Source organism: Canis lupus, chromosome X, assembly GCF_048164855.1.
Source record: "Canis lupus baileyi chromosome X, mCanLup2.hap1, whole genome shotgun sequence".
NCBI lineage: Eukaryota > Metazoa > Chordata > Mammalia > Carnivora > Canidae > Canis > Canis lupus.
Genome location: NC_132876.1, coordinates 89,500,923 through 89,522,345, shown reverse-complemented (window position 1 = coordinate 89,522,345; position 21,423 = coordinate 89,500,923). Strand labels below are relative to the sequence as shown.

The 21,423-nt window shown below is 39.1% G+C and overlaps 1 protein-coding gene across 6 annotated transcripts in view; it reads left to right on the top strand.

The window, feature by feature from the left end:
• Positions 1 to 21,423, top strand: part of USP9X (ubiquitin specific peptidase 9 X-linked) — a 482,368-nt gene that overhangs the window by 339,892 nt on the left and 121,053 nt on the right. The window contains exon 1 of one of the 6 annotated variants that reach the window (XM_072817569.1): positions 17,204 to 18,141. The exons of the other annotated variants lie outside the window; for them this stretch is intronic. The gene's annotated coding sequence lies outside the window, so the exon portion shown is untranslated. Of the gene's footprint in view, positions 1 to 17,203; positions 18,142 to 21,423 lie in introns of those variants that run through there. 6 annotated transcript variants of the gene reach the window in all.

Here is a 21,423-nt window from a genome sequence, read left to right as displayed (position 1 = left end):
GAGAGAGAGAGGGAGGCAGAGACACAGGCAGAGGGAGAAGCAGGCTCCATGTAGGGAGCCTGACTTGGGACTCCATCCCGCGTCTCCAGGATGACGCCCTGGGCTGAAGGTGGCGCTAAACCACTGAGCCACCAGCGCTGCCCTGTTCAGTATCTTTTTTAGGAGTTTCCTATTCTTTGTATCAGCTGGAGGTCCCAAACTTAATATCCTTGACAGGGAACTGATTAGGGATATGTCTAACATTACTGGGTTAGACAGTTCATTGGGTTCATTGGTTATGTTGCCTGACTTTTTGTTCACTGGTGGATGAAGTAATTGCACTGACACAGGAAATTAAGTATGGCAAATGTGTAGTAAAGCTTACAATGTGAAAGATGAGGTGTAATTAGGGATTTTATAATAATTGGAAAAATGTCTAGGAACATGTGAATCTGTTGTTTGGATTTGGAATATTTGATTTGTCACATTTTCAGGAATGCCTTCTGTGTGAAAGGGAAGGGTACTTGCCCAGGCTCTTGTGAAAATGATTGCAGAAAATCTAATTTTTCTTAAATTTAATCAGTATGTATATAGATGTTGACTATGTCATTTGTAGATATAATTCAGTTATCCAAAGTTCTTACGAGTTTTTGACTGGGAGTGTGTTGAACTGGAATGAAAGGGATTGTGAGCTCAGGCTAAGGGTTGGAGGAAGAACCCGGCGTACTCTCTGCAGGTGTATTGCCTGTCTGGCTTGATGTCATTATCTGAGCCATATAAATGTCAGCAGTCTCAAATTGATACTACTCAAGCGTTAGTAGGAAAAATCATGGCGAGATTCTTTGGCTTCTATTCATCTACACAGCCACAAGAATCATGTTTAAGTAACTCCTTATGTCTTCTGCTCCCCCCAAATACTGTTCAAAATTGGAGTGCCTGGCTAGCTCAGTTGGTGGAATGTATGACTCTTGATCTCAGAGTTGTTTATTTGAGCCCCCTGTTGCATGTAGAACTTAGTTAAAAATTAAAAACTGGGGGGATCCCTGGGTGGTGCAGCGGTTTGGGGCCTGCCTTTGGCCCAGGGCGCGGTCCTGGAGACCCGGGATCGAATCCCACGTCGGGCTCCCGGTACATGGAGCCTGCTTCTCCCTCTGCCTGTGTCTCTGCCTCTCTCTCTCTCTTACTGTGTGCCTATCATAAATAAATAAAAGTTTAAAAAAAAATTAAAAACTATTGTTCAAAATGTACCATGGCAATCCTTTTTTTTTTTTTTTTAAGATTTTATTTATTCATGAGAGAGAGAGGCGCAGAGACACAGGCAGAGGGAGAAGCAGGCTCCATGCAGGGAGCCCAATGCGGGACTCGATCCCGGGTCCCCAGGACCAGGCACTGGGCCGAAGGCAGGTGCTAAACCGCTGAGCCACCCGGGCTGCCCCTACCATGGCAATTCTATGCAAAGGAGGTCATTCTGGCATAATTCCAGTCTGACTTTTTTTTTTTCTTTTTAAGGATTTTTTTTTATTCGTGAGAGATACAGATAGAGGCAGAGAACACAAGCAGAGGGAGGAGAAGCAGGCTCCATGCAAGGAGCCTGATGTGGGATTCAATCCCGTGACTCTGGGATCATACCCTGAGCCAAAGGCAGTCACTCAACCACTAAGCCACCTAGGCGTCCCTCCAGTGTACTTTTCCAAGGTGATTTCTTGTTCTCCCATCTAATCAAACAACCCATACTTGATGTGGATGCTCCAGTCTTTTCCTATTTCCATGACTATGCTTCTTGGAGCTCCATCTCCCGTTTATGGCTAACCTCCAAAAGTCTAGCTCACAGGCCATATTCATGAAGTTGGAAATTGGTCTTAACCTTCTCTGAATTCTGGTAGCATTTTTCCTGTGCTCTTCTTTTGGTCTTATTCTACTTTTTGTTTGTGTTTCTTTAAGTAAAGCCCCCCTTGGAAGGTGGCTCTGGAAATTCTGAGCCTTAGTTGATAGTGTTTGAGTTTGAGTTAGTGTTTAAGTTTGTCTTTTGTAGGTAGTCAGAACCTCCCTCAGCCTGATTGAGATCGTAGTACAGTAGGTAGTAAAGAGCTCTAATCTCAGTCAAAAGGGTTAGATTACAGTTGTAATTCCTCTACCAATTAGTGAGCAAGTTACTTAACCTCCATGAAATAAACCTTAACACTATTGACACTTTGAGTAAGATGAATCTTTGTTGTGTAGTGTGCTGTCATATTTCCTTCTGGTTTCTATCCACAAGATGCCAGTAGTACCTGCTCCCCCACTTCCCACCCCGTTGTGATAACCAGAATTGTTCCCAGACATTGCCAACTGTGTTCCGGATACAAAATTTCGGAACCGTTACTTGAAATGGAAGAATGAAAGAGAAAGTGTAGTGTTTTAGAGAAAAGTTAGTAGAAAAAAAAAAAAAAAAAGAAAAGTTAGTAGAATGTAGAAGGAGCATTGGAGATAATTGGAAGGGATTATGGGAGGTGAGGCTAGATTGCAAGGGACAGACAACCTTGTATACCACATTAAGGACACTTATATTTTGTTTTTAGGGTAACGAGACGGATCCTTAAGTGAGCGATGGTTAGGTTTGTGTTTTTGAAAGATAATTCTGATGGCTTTGTGGTAGACCTGTCAGAGGGGAGAGTTGGGGAGCCAGGAGAATGTGAGGCAGTATTTTCAACACTTTGGCTGAGAAATAATAAGAGAATAGTTTAGGGAATGGAGTAAAGGAAGTGAGACACATGGGACTCCTCTTGAATGAGGGAGTTGTTGCTAATTTGACTTTGCTTCTGTCACTGAAGGGAGTGTTGAACTGGAAAGCAAAGCACCTTTATTGTCTTTTCTTTCTTCAACTCTTACTCCATTCCCAATTTCACCTCTCCACTTGAGAGCTTCTGACTGTTGAGATGTGTTGAAAGGTCATAGAGCGGAATCTGGGTTATAGAATGACTGTATTTTCCCAGTGTGGCTCCATTACTTAAACAGTGGATTATGAAAGCACATGCTTTCTTACCACCTCCCTCCCCTAAAATGTAGGTGGCTGGAATCTGGTATCCAGAGAGTGTTAACTGTTGCCTTGCCATGGTTTGTATAGGTGTTATTTTACAGCTTTTAAATTAGATTTTTACACATGAGTAGAATAATCATATTGTTTGAATAATTGCATTAATTCCATTAGCTCCTAGTTTGGAGGTTTTTTTGTTTCAAAACAGCATTTGTATTTGAATTGAAACTGTTGTAGTCAGTGGAAGGGTACTGGACTCCAGTCAGAAGGGCTCTATTAGTTCTAGTTACTCTGCACGCTGTGTTAATCACTTAACTCTTGGGTCCTCATTACTCTTATCTGTAAAACCATGGTGTTGAACAAGAGAGGACTTAAGCTACCTCTTTTTTTTCTTTTCTTTTCTTTTCTTTCTTTCTTTCTTTCTTTCTTTTCTTTCTTTTCTTTCTTTTCTTTCTTTTCTTTCTTTTCTTTCTTTTCTTTCTTTTCTTTTCTTTCTTTTCTTTCGATTGTATTTATTCATGAGAGAGAGAGGCAGAGACCCAGGCAGAGGGAGAAGCAGGCTCCATACAGGGAGCTGGGTGTGGGACTCCATCCGGGGACTCCAGGCTCATGCCCTGGCTGAAGGCAGGCACTGAACCACCCAGGGATCCCCTGTGTATCTATTTAAAAGTAAAACTCATTGCATATTTTTTTCTTAAGATTTTATTTGAGAGACAGTGTGAGCAGGGCAAGGATGAGGGCGTCGATGGTGCAGAGGAAGAGCAGCAGACTCCCTGCTGAATAGGGAGCCTAATGCAGGGTTCCATCCCAGGACCCTGAGATCATGACCTGAGCTGTAGGCCAACACTTGACTGAGACACCCAGACGCCCAAAACTCATTGCATGTTAATGTGAATAGTACTTTTATGAAAAATAGCTTTTCCCAGAAAACAAATTTTTTAAAAGATTTTTTAAACAATTTATTCATGAGAGACACAGAAAGAAAGAGAGAGAAGCAGGCTCCATGCAGAGAGCCTGACATGGGACTCGATCCCAGGACCCCAGGGTCACGCCCTGAGCTGAAGGCAGATGCTCAACCGCTGAGCCACCCAGGTGTCCCCCAAGAAAACAAAAATTAATGAGCAGTGTTGCGTTGTTCTTTATTTTTGCAGGTATCTCATATTTGACTTAATTAATAGAAGAAAGCTGGATTCCATCTGCTTCTGCCTTTAATCTCTTGTAAATAGGCTATATCATCAGACTTTGGAAGAACTCCACTGTGTACTGGAGAGAGAATGACAGTGACAATAGCAACTACTATTTTCTTATTATGAAAACAATTTTGACTTCTTGAATCTCCCGTAAGGACAGTGGGACCACACTTGGGGAACCAGTGCGTCAGACTTTCAAAGGAAGTTTGACATGATCTTTTGAGTGGCTTGCCTACTGTAAGATTTTTTTTTTTTTTTAAAGATTTTATTCCTTTATTCATGAAAGACAGAAAGAGAGAGAGAGAGAGGCAGAGACACAGGCAGAGAGAGAAGCAGGCTCCATGCAGGGAGCCCAACGTGGGACTCAATCCCAGGTCTCCAGGATCAGGCCCTGGGCTGAAGGCAGCGTGCTAAACCGCTGAGCCACCCAGGCTGCCCTATTTTTAAGTAGGCTCCATGCCCAGCGTGGAGCCCAATGTGGGGCTTAAACTCATGATGTTGTGATCAAGACCTGAGCTGAGATCAAGAGTTGGATGCTAAACTGAGCCACCCAGGCACCTTTCCTTCTATCTTTCAGTGAATTAATTATGCCTGTTTTTGAGCTTCATATAAATGGAATAATATAATATGCAGTTTTGTGCCTGGCTTCTTTTGCCATATGTGATTAACTTCTTTTTCATTACTGTGTAGTCATTGTATAAAATATGCTGTAATTGCTTTATCCATTCTGTTGGGGACATTTGGATTGTTTATGGGTTTTTTTTTTTCTAATTATAAAGAATATTGCCATGATCATTTTAGAACATGTCTTTTGGTATATACCCAGAAGTGGAATTGCTGAGTTAGAGGATATGTATCTGTTTAGTTTTAGTAGATACTACCAAAAAGATTTCCCAAGTTGTTGGTGTCCTAATTTTAGAATTCCACCACTGTAGTTAGATTGCTCTTCCTTAACAACACTTAGTACTGTCAGTCCTTTTAATTTTAGCCAGTTTAGTAGGTACTTAGAAATACCTAATTGTGGCCTAAATCTTCATTTGCCTGTATCTATCTAGTGGTGGTTAGAACCTTTTCATAATTTTGCTGGGTTTTTGGCTACTTTGCTCTCATATATAAATTCTGAAGTTTGGCTAGTAGGCAGCTTGAATTCTTTTGTGGCTCAAAATCACTACTTGAGTGAATTTTTGAAAATACAAGCTTTTTTTTTTTTAAATGAACTTAATTGATCAGTGATAATGGGGTTAAACAGTACTGATAATTTAAAGAAAATTCTGCGTATTTGGCTTTAGAGTATGTAAAGATCTTTGCTTTTGAGAGAGCCAATACTTTAGATTAAAATATGACCCTTAAAAATACCAAGAAGAGGGATGCCTGAGTGGCTCAGCAGTTGAGCATCTGGCTTTGGCTCAGGGTGTGATCCTGGGGTCCAGGGATTGAATCTCACATTGGGCTACCCACAAGGAGCCTGCTTCTCCCTCTGCCTGTACCTCTGCCTCTCTTTGTGTCTCTGATGAGTGAATAAATAAAATCTTAAAAAAAAAACAAAACAAAAAACAAGAAGATAAGAAGTAACAAGTGTTGGTGAGGGTGTGGAGAAAAGGGATCCATTGTGTGCTGTTAAGGAATGTAAATTGGTGCAACCACTATGGAAAACAGTATGGAGTTTCCTCACATTAAAAATAGAACTACCTCGTGACCCAGTAATGACACTACTGGGTATTAACCTGAAGAAAATGAAAACACTAACTCAAATAAATTTATTCACCTCCATGTTTGTTGCAGCACTATTTATAATAGCCAAAATAGAGAAGAACCCTAAGTGTCTATCAGTGGAGAAGTGGCTAAAGAAATTGTGGTGTGTATCTGTTCCATTGTGTATGTATCTACAGTGGGATGTTATTCAGCCATAAGAATGAATCTTGCCATTTGTGACAGTGTGGAAGGACCTTGAGGCCGTTATACTAACAAACCAGTCAAAGACAAATACCATATGATCTCTTAACATATGGAATCAAAAAACAAAAGTCAGGCTCGGAGAGACAGAGAACAGGTTGGTGGCTGCCATAGGTGGAGAGCCGGGAGGAGAAATGGATGAAATGGAGGAGTCAAAAGGTTTAAAAAAAAAAAAAAAAAGAGTGCCTTGACTGGCTAAGTCAGTACATCTTGCAACTCCTGATTGTGGGGTTGTGGGTTCAAGCCTCACATTGAGCATGGAGCCTACTCCAAAAACAAAAACAAAAAAAACCCAAATGTGTTCAATGTCCAAAGAGGAAAAATACAGGAAGCTTAATTCGGCAACTGTTCCACTGTCTAGGACTTTCCTGTGCATCCCAATAAATGTCAAAGCTTAGCTATGATTCTTTATTGTGTGATATTCACATTTGTGAAATGCATTTTAAAGCATTTACTTGCTGTCCTCCTTTGGTAAATTCTGTGATAGCAAAACAGTAGTTTTTTGTGATTCTATCTTAAGGATCTTAAGGATATACTCTTAAGGGAATAGATATTCAATAGTGTCACCAAGACAAAATGTCTTTCATAGATTTTTTTTCCACCCCACCTTTATTTAACCAGATTTCACCTATATAGATATATCTTAAGGAATGGGCAAGGATATAGATAAATCCTTGAATACTCTTTAAGAATATCTGATTTAGGGCAGCCCAGTTGGCTCAGCGGTTTAGCGCCGCCTTCAGCCCAAGGCATGATCCTGGAGACCCAGGATCGAGTCCCACATCAGGCTCCCTGCATGGAGCCTGCTTCTCCCTCTGCCTGTGTCTCTGCCTCTCTCTCTTTCTCTATCATAAGTAAATAAATAAAATCTTTAAAAAAACATCTGATTTATTTTAATATGATTGCATATGTTTTATTCATCAGTGAGCTTTTTGTATAGGCCAAATTTGTTTTGTTATGATCTAACACTTAATGCCAGAGTTAGGAGAAATGAGGTTAGGCAAACCACTCAGTGGTACTTGAGGTGATTGGTGCTTGTCTTTTGAGACACTTATTATGAACTACTGTTAAAATTGACTGTCTTATGCCTATTCCACACTGCTTCTTGTGCCTTTTCTCCTTCATCCTTATATACACTTATTGATTTTTTACTCATGGTTACTCTTAAGATGCAACTCCTATGTTCTTCTGAGATGCTTTTGTAGATACTCTGTGTCCTTAGATAATTTTATTTCCCCTTCTTCCAAACTTTTTTTAAGTTTGTATTTATTTTAGAGGAAGAGTGAGTGCTTGAGTGGAGGGAAGGACAGAGGGAGAGGATCTTCAAGCAGATGCTGTGCTATGCACGGAGCCCATTATGGGGCTTGATCTTATACCCCTGGGATCATGACCCAAGCCAAAACCCAAGAATCGGATGTTTAACGGACTGACCCACTCACGTGCCCCTTAGGCTTTTATTTAAATTTCAGTTGTTTAACATAATATAGTACTATTTCAGGTGTATAGTGTAGTGATTCAGCATTTCATACACCTATTGCTCATCACAAGTGCACTCCTTAATCCCCATCTATTTAACTAATCTCTTTATCCAAACTTTTTATTAAGGAAAAATCAAACATACAAAGATGCAGGTAAACTCCCACCAAGTAGCTTCATTTTATGGCTGTTCTTATATTTTATAAAACTGTATTTAGAAGCAAATCAAAGCCTATGATCTTAAATATTTCAGTATAATCCAGTCTAGTTATTTTTCCTTGGCACTCATCATTCTTCTCTATTGTAAATTATGTTTTTTTTTTTTTTTAATTTTTATTTATTTATGATAGTCACAGAGAGAGAGAGAGAGGCAGAGACACAGGCAGAGGAAGAAGCAGGCTCCATGCACCGGAAGCCCGATGTGGGATTCGATCCCGGGTCTCCAGGATCGCGCCCTGGGCCAAAGGCAGGCGCCAAACCGCTGCGCCACCCAGGGATCCCAAATTATAGGTTTTTATTTTTATTTATTTTTATTTTTTTTATTTTTTATTTTTTAAAGATTTTATTTATTTATTCATGAGAGATACAGATAGAGAGGCAGAGACACAGGCAGAGGGAGAGGCAAGGAGCCCGACGTGGGACTCGATCCCAGGACCGCGGGATCACGACCTGAGCCAAAGGCAGGCGCTCAACCACTAAGCCACCCAGGCGTCCCAAATTACAGGTTTTTAAATTTAGTTCTTAGATATTCTCATGTTCCAATTTGTAAACCTTTCACAATAACAGCATCTATAAGTGAGAAAAATAAATCGTTTCAATACTTACATTCTTTATATTCTTCAAACAATCCTAAGTATATATTACTATCCCAGTATTATATATTAGGAAACCAAGACACAGAGATTAAGGAATTTTCCAGGTTGGGTAAATTTAGGTAAGTGAGAGAACAGGAATCAAACTGAAGTAGTTTATCTTTAATCTGTACTCTTAACCACTACAGTATATAATGTCTGAGTGAATGAGCTCTGTTAGCACTTGTTCCTTCTTATTAATTTGGCCACCTTTGGCCTTGCATTTGCCAACAGCACCTATGTACTATTTGCTCTTTCATAAATTATAGCCAGAAGGGACCTTAGCATGTAGCTCTCCCATTTTAAATATGAGGAGGTTTCTTTGCCTTTAGCCCTTCTGCTTTTCATTTCATTTGTAATAAGTAAAAAAAAAAAAATCATTGACCTCTGGCCTCTGTATAGTGTCTGCATATAATAAGGGGAGATGGGTGCTAAAATTGAAATGTTTTATATACTGTACACTACATTTAAAATTTTTATTGTTGAGTTTGCATTTTTACTTAACATTATAGTCTTAATTTTCAGTAACTTGGTATTATAGCTTCCACTTTTGATATTTCTCTTTTGATCTGAGTGTTAGCTTTCATGGTATACTGCAGTTATTTTGAACTTTTAGAGTTGTACACAATAGACTTTAAAGGATACTTTTTCTCTTAGATATCTTTTAATGGAATCTACATGTATAAAACTAGATCGGAAAAACAATGCTAGTGTCCATCAACTAATGAATGCATAAATAAAGTGTACTATACAATGGAATAGTTTTCAACAGTAAAAGGAAGTGATTGATACATGCTACAACTTAGTTGAACTTGAAAAACAATTATGCTAAGTGAAAGAAGCTAGTCACAGAAAACTCCATATTATATGATACCATTCATATGAAATGTCAACAGTTTTGTAAAGACAAAAAGTAGATTAGCTTAGGGTTGGGGGTATGGGGTTTCTTTTTGGGGTCATGAAAATGTCCTAAAATTGTGTTGATAGCTGTACAGCTCTGAATAAACTAAAAACTATAGAATTGTATACTGTAGATGGGTGATTTATGTGGTATGTGAGTTAGATCTCATGGCTGTTGTTTAAAAAACTCTTATATGTAACTTAAAAATATAGTGAAAATCATCTCATTGACTGAAAGGAATTTCAAATTCCTTGATTTCCTTTTCAAATTCTTACGTTTGTGTGGAATATTCAGACCAAAAAAATAACCCACTGGATACACATTGAGAATGGTAATTAATACTATTATTGGTCTTTCTTAAAATATTGACCAAATGAAATGAGGTCCTTGTTTCCAATGTGATGGATTAGCATTTCATGATTGAATTAGTAACTTCCAAGTATTAACTAATTTTGATAAAGATTATTAAAAGCTATTAAGAGATAACTTTGAGTTGTTAATCTTGTTATTTAACAAAGAGACAGATAAGTGGGTATACTTTCTGTGACATTTGGTATGTGACTGATATTTTAAGTCAGCATTGCTCACCTGATAATAGGTTGATTTGTTTAGCGACTGGAATTTAATGGACCTCTTTTACTAGGCAGAACCATAACCAGTAGGTGAGTACCAGTGACAAGGGAAATAGACATTTGACATAATAGAAGAGACTTTCCTGCTGACAGCAGTGGGCTTGACAGTGTTGTAACAGGAAATCTTCAAGGGCAGATAAGATGTTGAATTTTCCACATTTTGGAGCAGTTAATTTTTAAATCTTAATGGACTTCCAACCACACCTCCCCCACTCTCTGCAAAGTTCTATAGCCTTCAAAGTATCTCTTTGGTACCCTTTTTGTGCTAAAGTTAAAACAAATGTTTTCTTGTTAAAGAAAGCAGACTTGTTTTAAAATTAGAGTATTTTGGACTGCCTCCTAATCAAGAACTGCCACACAATTTCAGTACTTATGTTAGCTTTGTATTTTTCATGCATTGGTGCTTTTTAATTTGTGGGACAGTGAGAACAACAGAAGCTGATTTATCACATAATGATCTCCGTGCAAAGGACAAATTATGTCATAAGACACCATGTATACACAGTGATGTAGTAATTCAAGTAGGAGGGCTAAGTCTCCCACATGACTTATGATGGTGGTAGGATAGCTGTGCAAAACTCACAAGAACCCATGCCTTAGCAGTCAGTAATATGCTGCCATCTGTCACGTTACATTATTATTATTAATAGTTTTGTTTGTTTTGTAGGAGGGCAAGAAGCATAAGGAGTTTAATTCTTATTTTCATATTTACATATGTTTAAGCAATGTTAAAATAGTAATTTTAAAAATTCTGTTAAGGTAGAACCAAAATTGGCAAACTTGAACCAGCTTTGTATTGTTGATAGAAATCTGGTGCTTGGAAGTCAGGTGACTAGAACCTGGAATTCCAGTCCATACTTACTAGGTTATTTATTAAGTGAAAAGTGTGTTTATATTTCTACCTAAAAGTGTGATTTTTTTTTTTTTTTTTTAAGATTTTATTTGGGGATCCCTGGGTGGCTCAGCGGTTTAGCGCCTGCCTTTGGCCCAGGGCACGCGATCCTGGAGTCCCGGGATCGAGTCCCAGGTCGGCTCCTGGCATGAAGCCTGCTTCTCCCTCCTCCTGTGTGTCTGCCTGCCTCTTTCTCTCTCTCTCTCTCTCTCTCTCTCTCTGCGTGTCTATCATAAATAAATAAGTAAGTAAATAAGTAAATAAATAAATCTTAAACAAAAAAGATTTTATTTATTTATTCATGGTAGGGGGGCAGAGGGAGAAGCAGGCTCCATGCAGGGAGCCTGATGTGGGACTTGATCCCAGGACTCCAGGATTACGCCCTGGGCTGAAGGCAGGTGCTAAACTGCTGAGCCACCCGGGAATCCCCTAAAAGTGTGATTCTTTTATTCATTCCTTTATAGATAATTTGTAAGTCATGTAACACCACATGCTTTTGATGTCTTATTACTGTTTTGTTTGTTTGTTTTTTTAATGATAGTCACACAGAGAGAGAGAGAGGCAGAGACATAGGCAGAGGGAGAAGCAGGCTCCATGCACCGGGAGCCTGACGTGGGATTCGATCCCGGGTCTCCAGGATCGCGCCCTGGGCCAAAGGCAGGCGCTAAACCGCTGCGCCACCCAGGGATCCCTATTACTGGTTTTTTTATTCTCCCTGTTACATTTTGTTTTTAGAGCCAGCACAAAATCTGATAGGAATACTGTGCTATGAGTTGTCCTACAGAAGTTAAGATAATTTTTGATTTGATTTGAAAAGTAGGACAAAATTTTAAGATATGGTAGGATTCTGTGTTAAAGCAACAAAATAATAAAAACAGCTATAATCGTATAAAACTGTTGAAGACTGTTCATTTATTTAAAAATCATCCTGAGGAATTGTGATACATATATCAGGAGCATAGAATCTTGGTAGTTTATAATTGCGAGAATACTTTCCCTCTGAACTGATCTAGAGATCATATTCATCGGGAGCCTAGGAAGGTTCAAAAATAAGTGTTGTCAAGATTACATAATCATATAATTGGTATTTCAGGGGAGATATAGCTGGCACTTGTTAGAACACCTGCTATTTATTGGGTACCTTCTATGTGGAAGGCACTTCACATACATTCTTCCATTCAAGCTTCCCAATAATTTCTGAAGGTATCCAGTAATTTGGGGTGGAGGGGATGATATTTTGAGATTAAACACTACCTGTTAACAGGCATATCTTTTACATTGTAGTTGCTGAAAAAACTCATGCTCTGCAAAATAAGGCACCAAAATGTAACTGGATTTATGGGGAGAAAATAGGGTTAAGAGTAAAAAGAGATCTGGATTCCTGGGTGGCTCAGTGGTTGAGCATCTCTTGGGCTCAGGGTGTGATCCCGGGAGTCCCACACGGGGCTCCTCTCTGCCTCTCTCTTTTCGTGTCTCTCATGAATGAATAAGTAAATCTTTAAAAAAAAAAAACACACACACACACAAAACCACTCAAAAGCTATGTAACTTTGTAATTAGAGCACTAACAGAAACAATAAAAATTCTATTAAACAACACAGTTTGAAAACATCCTGAATTCCTGACAAGCCATAGTAAATTATAGGACTTATTAAAAACCAGTAACCTAATGGATTCCTTCCAAATAGGGAAGCATTGAGGTTATGGAGTTAGGGAGCACGAGGGAGGGAGATAAAATGCTCAAAGATCAGCGTGAACAGTTTAAGTACTTCCAAGGCAAAGCATGTAGCCAGCCTGAGCCAAGAAGTTCAGACCTTTATTCCCCACTCTCATACTGCTGCTGTTATTTGGTGCAAGACATGTATTAAGGGGAAAATTGCATCTGAATTAACATGATTTGCAGGTGTGTTTGCTGGCATTTGCCAGTGAGCTAAATACTAAATATCATTACAAAGCTGTATGTTTTTTTTTAATTTATTTTTTAAATTTATGATAGTCACAGAGAGAGAGAGGCAGAGAAGAAGCAGGCTCCATGCACCGGGAGCCCGACGTGGGACTCGATCCTGGGTCTCCAGGATCACGCCCTGGGCCAAAGGCAGGCGCCAAACTGCTGCGCCACCCAGGGATCCCAAGTTGTATGTTTTGTAGCAAAATAGACTTCACATTGACCAAGTCCTCTTCACTTCAAAACCCACATTCACAGTTTCACCTTCAGTAATAAATTGCAAATAGTTGTCTTTAAAATGTCTCCCCTTCAATGGAATGTGTTAGAAAGGAAAAGGAACTAATATTTACCTGGATTCCTTCTGGCATTTAAAGATAATTATTATCTCATTTAATCATAACTGTAGCCTTATATCCTCAAGTGAGGAGACTGAGTCCCAAGGAGATTGGGGAATTTTGCTCAAGATCACACAGTAGGTATGAGTAGAAATTTAAATTCAGGGCAGCCCCGGTGGCGCAGCGGTTTAGCGCCGCCTGCAGCCCAGGGCGTGATCTGGAGACTCTGGATCGAGTCCCACGTCAGGCTCTCTGCATGGAGCCTGCTTCTCCCTCTGCCTGTGTCTCTGCCTCTCTCTCTCTCTCTGCATCTCTATGAATAAATAAATAAATTAATTCTTTAAAAAAAATTTAAATTCATGTGTTTCTGGTTACAAATTTGCTTTTGTATACCACGTACTTCTGGCCAAATAATTTTATGAGGCCTTTAGCTAGAGTGGTTGTCTAGTGCACCTAATAGGGATTGGTGAAGTCCTTCTATTCCTTCCCATTGGTCTCTTACAGCACTGAAATAGGCAGAAATAGTGATAGAGCATACCAAGTAGATGCACAGAGGTGATGGTACTAACTTGTCTAGATTTGAAATCTAGATTTGCTAACTTTGTTCCCCCTACGTATTAGCTATTACAAGCTAGTCAAATTATGCACCTCAGTTTTTTTTTTCCATCTGTAAACTGGTCCTGATGACTCTTTCTTGGGACTGTCATGAATATTAAGTTAATAGATCAGAATCCTTTACATGATAACCTGGCTCATGGTAAGTGCTTAGTAAATGTTAACTTAGTTGTCTGTCTCCTTTGCCCCATTGCTTCTCTCATGTTTTGGTTCTTTTTCTGCTCCTAATCCATACTGTGCTCCTATTTCTCCCCTTCCTCCCCATCTATTCATATCACTGATTTGAAATAGATTAAATATAGACTGTACTTAACTGTATGTTGATGTTTTTTAACACTTCCTACGTTTTCATTGATGTTTTGGGTATATTTGGATGGGTATTGTTTATGCAAGGCCTGACAATTTGAAAAAGTAGCCATATGTGAGGATTTGTAATGTTTTAGTTTTTGAGGTACAAATTACGGAGCTGAGTACATAGTAGGTATACTATTTTAGTCTTATCATTTTGTGTGCCTAAATTTCTTGTATCTGAAGTATAATATATATGTGTAAGTATATAAATATATACACTACGAAAAAAAATGAGAAGCAAGAGTCTTAAGGTTTATTTTGGTGATATGATTGTGCCTGTTTTGTCTTTAAGGAGAATTGAGAATTTTTGTTATTTGTAGATGTCAGGATTATATATAAGAAAATCAACTGAGAAGCTAGTAATTGGTTTGAATATGATCACTGTGCCAAAATAAATTTAATTTTCACATATTTGTGAATTTCCCAAAATTTCCTTTGGTTGAATTCTAGTTTTATTTCTCTGTGTTCAAAGAACATAACTTTTTCAATCCTTTAAATTTATTGAGACTTGATTTACAGCCTAGTGTGTGGTCCATTCTGGAGAATGCTTATGTGCACTCAAGAATAGGTGTTCTGCTGTTGTTGGTAGAGTGTTCTACATATGTCTAGATGGTCTAGTTGGTCTATACTGTTAAAATCTCCATCTTTGATCTTTTCTTAGTTCTATCCATTATTGAAAGTGGGGAGTTGGAAATTTTAACTGTTCAATTGTCTATTTCCATCTCTTTTTGCTTCATAAATATTGGGGCTCTGGTAGTTTGCATATATGTATAATTTTAACATCTTGATGAGTGGACTGTTATTATAAAGTATTCCTTTAGTATATTTTTGTCTTAAAGTCTATTTTTTGTGATAAATGTATGGACACTTAACCTTTCTTATGGTTGCTTTTTTCATGATGCATATTTTCCCATTCTTTTACTTTTTTAAGTAATGTCTGAGGGAGGTGGGTGGGGGTGACTGGGTGACAGGCACTGAGGGAGGCACACTTGATGGGATGAGCACTGGGTGTTATTCTATATGTTGGCAAATTGAACACCAATAAAAAATAAATATATAAAAATAAATAAATAAAGTAACCTCTGCCCAGTTTCGGCTTTGAACTTGTGGCCCTGAGATCGAGAGTTGCATGCTCTTCCAACTGGCCTTGCCAGGGGCTCCTCCATTCTTTTGCTTTTAACCAATTTGTATCCTTGGTTCTAAAATTCTGCTATTAGGGTGCCTGGGTGGCTAAGTAGTTAAGTTTCTGCCTTTTGTTCAGGTCGTGATCTCAGAGCCTTGAAATGAGTCCCACATCCTACATCCTTCCTTCCGGTTGTGATCTCTCTCTCTCTCTGAAATAAATGCAATCTTTTTAAAAAATAAAATTCTCCTTTCAATTACATGTGGTTAGATCTTCCTTTTTAAATCCAGTCTGTCTCTGTGGTTTGATTGAATTTTATGAGCCATTCACATTTAATGTCCGTGATTTAGCTGGATTACATCTGCCATTTTGTTTTCTGTATCTCCTGTCTTTTTGCCATTTACTGATTTCTTTTGCCTTAAGTGGATGTTTCCTAGTGTATTTTAATTCCTTTTAATGATTTTTTTCACTATAATTTTTGTTTACATTTTCTTTTAATAGATTTATTGAGGTATATACATATTATATAGTTCATCTAAAGTACACAATTCAGTGGCTTTTGGTGTATTTAAAATGTGTTAAAATATATCACAAAATTTGCTATTTCAACCATTTTAAGTGTACAGCTTTGTGGCATTATTTACATGCAGAGTATTGTATAAGCATCACCACTATCTACTTCCAAAACTTACTCATCACCCCAAACAAATTCTGTAATGGCTAACCAATAATACTCTATCCTTCTTTTCCCTTGGCATAGTGTTTTCAAGGCTCATCCATATTATAGCATGTATCGAACTATATTCTTTTTTATGATGAATAATCTATTGTATGGGTGTACCACATTTTGTTTAATGCTGTAAACCATTTGTGTATAAGTTTTTGGTGTGGATGTGTTTTTATTTCTCATTTATATATATAGGAGTCAGACACAACTGGGCCATACATCAATTGTGTGTTTAACTTTTTGAGGAACTGCCAAACTATCTCAAAGAGGATGCACCATTTTTATTCCTGCTAGCAGTGTATGAAGTTTCCAATTTCTCCACATTCTCGCCAATGATTTTCTGTTCCCCCACCCCATTTTAAAATGTACAGTTCTGTGATATTAACTGCATTCATATTGTTGTGAAGCTATCACCGCCATCCATCTCCAGAATGTGTTCATTTTCCCCAATGAAATTGTGTCCATTAAATATTAACTCCTCAAGTTCCTTTCCACGAAGTCTTTGATAACCACCATGTTACTTTTTGTCTCTGAATTTGACTACTGTATGTGCCACAAATAAGTGAAATCCTACACTATTTGCCTTTTTGTTACTTCTTTCACTTCTTGTAATGTCTTCAGGGTTCATCCATGTCATAATATGTGGTGACTTTAAATATTATTTTTAAGATTATATTTATTATTAGTGAACATTAGTGGGGGGAGGGGCAAAGAGAGAGGGAGAAAGCAGACTCTGCTGAGTTCATAGCCCCCGGCAGGGCTTGATCCCACCCCCTAAGTCATGACCTGAGGCGAAGTCAGACCCTTAACTTACTGAGCCACTCAGGTGCCCCTTGACTCCTTTTTTAAAGCTGAATAATACTCCACTGTATATAACATTTCATTCATCTGTCGATGGACACTTCGGTAACTTCTACCTGTTGGCCACTGTGAATACTGCTTCTATGAACATGGGTGTACAAATAATCTGTTTGAACCTCTAATCTCAACTCTTTGAGGTGTATACCCATAAGTGGAAGTGCTGGAAAATATAGTAATTCTATGTTTGTTTTTTTTAAGATTTTATTTATTTATTCATGAGAGACACAGAGAGAGAGAGAGGCAGAGACACAGGCAGAGGGAGAAGCAGGCTCCATGCAGGGAGCCCGACGTGGGACTCAATCCTGGGTCTCCAGGGTCAGGCCCTGGACCGAAGGTGGTGCTAAACTGCTGAGCCACCTGGGCCACCCCCTATGTTTAGTTTTTTGTTTTTGTTTTTTTTTTTATAAATTTTTATTTATTTATGATAGTAACAGAGAGAGAAAGAGAGGCAGAGACACAGGCAGAGAGAAGCAGGCTCCATGCACCGGGAGCCCCACGTGGGAATCGATCCTGGGTCTCCAGGATCGCGCCCTAGGCCAAAGGCAGGCGCCAAACCGCTGCGCCACCCAGGGATCCCCCTATGTTTAGTTTTAATGAGAAACTGCCATACTATTTTCCACAGTGGCTACACCATTTTACATCACCACCAGCAATGCACTAGGATTCTCTTCTCCCCACATCCTCACCAACACTTATCTTTTTTTTTTTAAGATTTTATTTATTCATGAGAGACACACAGGAGAGAGAGAGAGGCAGAGACAGGCAGAGGGAGAAGCAGGCTCCATGCAGGGAGCCCGATGTGGGACTTGATCCCGGGTCTCCAGGATTAGGCCCTAGGCTGAAGGCAGCGCTAAACCACTGAGCCACCTGGGCTGCCCCATGTTATTTTCTTTTTGATTATAATCATCCTAGTTGGTTGGAGGACTCTTATCTTACTGTGGCTTTGATTTACATTTTTCTGATGGCTAATGATGTGAGCACCTTTTCTTGTACCTAATTAGCATTTGTACATCTTTGGAGACATGCCTATTCATATGGTTTCATCATTTTTAAATTGGTTAGTTTTATTATCTAGTTGTAGGAGGTATTTGTTCTGGTGTATTACAGATAAAAGTCCCTTATTAGGTTCATGGTTTGTTTTTTAATATTTATTTATTCATGAGACGCAGAGAGACACAGACAGGGAGAAGCAGGCTCCATTCACGGAGTGCGATGTGGGACCCAATCCTGGGCCTCCAGGATCATGCCCTGGGCCGAAGACAGACGCTAAACCACTGAGCCACCCAAGGATCCCCAGGTTCATGACTTTTAATGTTTTTTTTCCCCCTCCCATTCTCTGTGTTGTCTTTTCACTGTCTTGATCTTCTATTAAATACCTTTTGAAGCACAAAAGTTTTTAATTTTGGTGCAGTCCATTTTATCTCTTTTGTTGTTCCTGATTTTGGTGTCATACCTGTAAGAATCCATTGCTGAAATACTAGGTCATGAAGTTTTACTCCTGTTTTCTCCTAATTTCATAGCTTTTGATTTTTTGTTTAGATTGTTCATTTTGCGGATTCGTTGTTACAGGGAAATATTTCTATATGCAATAGACCCAGTTCTGCATTATGTATACTTTGCTTTATACAGTGCTTTTTAAATCAGTTAAGAGAATAAAGGAGAAGAAATGTATTTATACTGTTTTTATGATTATATTTACCAGTACTGTTTCACTGGAGATTGGGTCTGCTAAGGTTCTTAGGCTGTCATGCTGGAAGTTGATATCTGACTTCTGTTTTGAAACAATTTTGGTTAACAGGATTTTTTCTTTCACTACTGTGAATGTGTCATCCCACTGCTTTCTGGCCTCTATATTGTCTGATGAGAAGTCAGCTGACAGTGTTATTGAGGAACCTTTATATGTGATGATTTGCTTCTTCCTGCTTTTTCACTTCTCTTTGTATTTGGCTTTTGACGTTTTAATTATAATGTTTCTCAATCTGGTCTCTCTGAATTTATTCTACTTGGAGTTTGCTGAGCTTCTTGGATATGTAGGTTAATGTTTTTCATTGAATTTGGGGGGAATTTGGGCCATAATTTCTTCAAATATCTTTTCCTTCCTCTTTCTGGACTCCATTATGCGTATGTTGGCATGCTTAATTGTGGTCCACATTTCTCTGAAATTTTTTTTTCCTCTTCAAATTGCTTAATCGATTGATCCATCTTCTATTGTGCTGATTCTTTTTTTGTTTGTTTGTTTAATATTTTGTTTATTCATGAGAGACACACACAGAGAGGCAGAGACATAGGCAGAGGGAGAAGCAGGCTCCCTGCAAGAAGCCCGATGTGGGACTCAATCCCAGATCTGGGATCACGCCCTGAGCTGAAGGCTGAGGTTCAACCACTGAGCCACCCATGAGTCCCTCATTTTAGTTACTGACTAAAAATTATGACTCCAGAATTTTCATTTGGTTCTCTTCTATCTCATTATTTATAGTCTCCTCCTAAACATTGTCCTGTTTTCCTTTTTTTTTTTTTTTAAGATTTTATTTATTTGAGAGAGCACACGCTGATGGGAGGGGCAGAGGGAGAGGGACAAGCAGACTCCCCACTGAGCATGGACCCCTGATGTGGGACTCCATGCCAAGACCTGGGAATCATGACCTGAGCCAAAGGCCCAAAGGCCCAAAGGCGGCAGATGCTTAACCAAGTAAGCCATCTTGGCATTCCTTTTCTTTACTTCTTTTAAGCACGGTTTCCTTTAGTTCTTTAAACATACTCCATGGTAAGTCTGACATGTGGACCCTCTCAAAGCCAATTTATTTTGTTTTGCTTACCCCCTCCCCAATATCCCCATGTATGAGCCACATTTTTGCACATCTTGTAAATTTGAGGGGGGAACGACACTGGATCTTTCACCTACCATAGCAACTTTGGATACTGATTCCCCACTACCCATACCTAGGGGCTTCTTGTTACTTGCTTGTCTGTCTAGTGGCTGGGCTAGACTACTGTAATGAAATCCATTTTCTTGCAATGTACAGCCTGTGATTTTACTTTAAAGAGGGTACAGGCTTAGTGCATCTGTGTTAAGCTGTCTCCCTCTTTTGGTATCACATGCAAATGTTAGTCTCCCCTCTTTGTTGGCTGATTGCTTGTTTGTTTTAGGTGATGCCCTGGGATTTAATCGCCCCACAGTTTGGTCCAGTTCAGTTTTTTCCCTTTTTTTTTTTAAGATTTTATTTATTTATTCATTCATGAGAGACACACAGAGAGAGAGAGAGAGGCAGAGACACAGGCAGAGGGAGAAACAGGCTCCATGCAGGTAGCCCAATGTGGGACTCGATCCCGGTACTCCGGGATCACGCCCCGGGCCAAAGGCAGGTGCTAAACCGCTAAGCCACCCAGGGATCCCCAGTTTTTCTCCTTTGTAAAGGATAATCTTTGAGATCAGTCTTTGAGGTCTATTCTGACTCAGGGGCACCCTTAGCTGTTTCTCTACCTGATTGTTTCTAGGTAAGCTGCTAGTGAGTTTCAAGTTTAGTTTCTTGCTCTCATGAGATTAACCAGCTTCTTAATTGGTTACTGCTTTGGTCTACATTGTTTTTAGTGCACCCTCAGGTTTGAACTTCCCCTGTACTCTGTTCCAAATGAAATCCATTCACTTTGAGAGAAATGTGAAACTTTCATATGGCCTGCCTTTTCCCATGGGCAAATCCTTCAGGCCATTGCTTCAGAATGGGATGAAACAGTGGCTCACTTTTGTCAGTGACATCCCTGCTTCATGAGTAGAGTGTTAGGTGGGAACAGCAGCCTCTGGTGTTCTCAGTTTGTGTCTCCTGGTGTGGAGCCTCAGTCCTATGAGTGAAATGGAGTGAGGGCCATTAGGAACACATTCTTGGCCTGTAGGACCTAGGGTCAAACTTCTGCTCTGCAAGTAGGGCTTGGATAGCAAGGAACCCCCGACATCTCAGCTGCTTGGGCATGCAAGAGAGCCACTGCAAGTCTAAGTTGGGGATGATGAGGCTGCCTTCCCTCTCCTGGGGAGAGAACCTTGACTAGGAGGTTGGAGGAGAGAGCCCTGTGTTCTTGGCTGCACCCACCTGGAATGGAGCTTCTGTCCTGCTGAGCTGTCCCAAAATGCTACAGATGGTCTATTATTACTGAGATACAGAATATTTATTTATTTATTTATTTTCTTTTTTAGTAGATTTTCTTTAGTATGTGTTTCTTCACTTACTGTCTACCCTCAAGACAATTTCTCACTCTCCTTCTGAGTTTCTCTATTTATACATTGTATATTTAGTCTCTTTGTGTGTGTTTTTATTAGGATTTGGATATAAATGGAAGAGAAAATTAAGAAATCTCAATTTAAAGGGAATAAAAATAAAAATGTCCCTCTCAAATATCTGGGAATAGAACATGGTCTATAGGCTATGTGTTGGTCTATATAAAAGTATCATGTGATTCATTATATTTGTTTATCCCATTTTTATAATCACTCAAAGATTAGAAAATCAAAGCATTATTTGGGGAGTTTAGAACAGTAGCTAGAAATAAAATTATTTACACTTTATTACAAATATACACTCTCGGGATC